Source organism: Chrysochloris asiatica, unplaced genomic scaffold, assembly GCF_000296735.1.
Source record: "Chrysochloris asiatica unplaced genomic scaffold, ChrAsi1.0 scaffold00042, whole genome shotgun sequence".
NCBI lineage: Eukaryota > Metazoa > Chordata > Mammalia > Afrosoricida > Chrysochloridae > Chrysochloris > Chrysochloris asiatica.
Window position 1 is genome coordinate 16,617,620 of NW_006408560.1, and position 2,742 is coordinate 16,620,361.

The window sequence follows — 2,742 nt, forward strand, 5'->3', positions numbered from 1 at the left end:
ATACAGAAAAGCATGGAAAACTTCCTAATATATTATATGAAGCAAGCATAGCACTCATGCCAAAACCAGAGAAGGACATCACTAAAAAAGAAAATTATAGACCAATATCCCTCATGAACATAAATGCAAAATTTCCCAACCAAATCCAATTCAACAGAATTTAAATCAGGGATACAAGGATGGTTCAATATTAGAAAAACAGGCAATGGAATCCATCATATAAATGAAAAAAAAAAAAAAAGGAAATTAACCAAATGATCATATTGATTGATGCAGAAAAGGCATTTGACAAAATCCATCATCCATTCATGAAAAAAAACACTTAAAGTAAGAATTGAAGGGAAGTTCTTCAATATAATTAAAAGCATATATATAAAACCAACAGCCAATATCACTCTCAATGGAGAGAAACTGAAAGCTTTCCCTTTGTGTACAGGAGCCAGAAAAAGATGCCCTTTATCATCATTCCTATTCAATATTGTGTTGGAAGTCTTAGCCAGAGCTATAAAGCAAGACAGGGAAATTAAAGTCATTCAAATCGGCAAAGAAGAAGTAAAACTCTCTCTATTTGCAGATGATATGATCCCATACATAAAAAAAACCCCAAAGACTCAGCAAAAAAAAAAAAAAAAAAAAAATCTAGAATGCATTGGAAGATTCAGCAAAGTGGCAGGGTACAAGGCTAACATACAAAAATCAGTCAATTCCTCTATACCAATAATTACAGCACTGAAAAGGACATTAGGAAAGCAAAACCATTTACAATAACCACCCAAAGAATGAAATATTTAGGAATAAATCTAACCAGAGAAACAAAAGACCTGTACAAAGAAAACTACAAAATACTACTACAAGAAAACAAAAGAGACTTACAAAAATGGAAGAGAATACCATGCTCCTGGAGAGGAAGACTTAACATTGTGAAAAATGTCAATACTATCTAAAACAATCTACAGATACAATGCAATCCCAATCCAGATTTCAACGATGTTCTTTTAAGAGGTGGAAAAAATGATTACAAATTTTATATGGAAAGGAAATAATCCCTGGGTAAGCAAGCACTGCTTAAGAAGAAGAAAAAAGATTTTTCTTTTTTTCCTGATTTCAAAATTTACTACGTAGTTTTAGTGGTCAAATTTGTCTGGTACTGGTACAATGTAAGATACAAAGATCAATGAAACAGAATTGAGAATCCAGAAATCAACCCATCCACAAACAGCCAACTGATCTTTGACAAGAGGCCAGAGTACTTTGAATGGGGAGAAGATAGTCTATTCAGCAGATGGTGCTGGCAAAACTGGGAATAGATATGCAAAAGAATGAGACAATAACTTTCTTGTATACACCATATACAAAAACAAATTCAACATGCATTAAAGACCTAAATGTGAATCCCAGAATTATAAAGGTCATCAATGAAAAAATGGGGAAAAATTTGAGGAATTAAATAGAGGGCACACGAAGACTATCAAACATTGCAAGAATTGCACAAACAAAAGAAGACAAAATAGGTAATTGGAACATACTAAAAATTAGAAACTTATGTGCATCAAAAGATTTCATCAAAAGAGTAAAAAGAGCACATGGAATGGGAAAAAATATTTTCCAATGATGTAACAGACAAAGGGTTAATCTCTAAAATCTATAGGAAACTACAACACCTTATAAGAAAAAGACAAATAACCCAATTCAAAAGTGGACACAGGACATGAACAGACACTTTACCAAGCAAGACATCTGGGCAGCCAACAAATGTATGAAGAAGTGTTCATGATCATTAGCCATTATAGAGATGCAAACGAAAACAACAATGAGATGCCACCTCACACCAGCAGTAATAGTGAAGTTCAAAAAAGCAGAGGACAATAAGAGAATGGTATCCCCCTTCAATGCTGGTGGCAATGTAAAATGGTTCAACCACTCTGGAACAAGCTATGGCGCTTCCTCAGAAAGTTGGAAATAGAAATATTTTATGATCCAGCAATTCCTCTACTTGGTAAAATACAAGCCAGAACACAACTAGATACACGCATACCAATGTTTATCCTAGCACTGTTCAAAAAGACGGAGACAGCCTAAGTGCCCATCAGTGGAAGAATGGATAAACAAACTTTGGTACACACACACACACACACACACACACACACAATGGAATATTATGCTACCTTGAAAAATAACACGAAAGTTGCAAACCACTGCATAACATGGATAAAACCTGAGGACATTATGCTGAGTGAAATTAATTACAGAAGGACAAATATTGCATAAGACCATTATTGTAAAAGCTTAAGAAAAGATATCCATACTAAAAGTAAAAAAACGATTCTTTGTTGTTACTAGGGTAGGGAGGGAGGGGAGGATAGAACACATGGTAGGGGATAGACACATCATAGTTTGAGTGTTGTTGTGGTTGTTAGGTGCCATTGAGTTGATATCAACTCATAGTGACCCTATGCACAACAGAATGAAATACTGCCCGATCCTGAGCCAACCTCATAATTGTTGCCACACTTGAACCCATTGATGCCGCCACTTTGCCAATCCATCTCGCTGGGGGTCTTCCTCTTTTTCTCTGACCCTCCACCTTACCAAACATGATATTCTTGTCCGATGACTGGTCCCTCCTGACAATATGTCTGAAGTATGAGAGACGAAGTTTGGCCATCCTGGCCTCCAAAGAGCGTACTGGCTGCACTTCTTCCAACACAGATCTGCTTGTTCTTTTGGCAGCCCATGGCACTT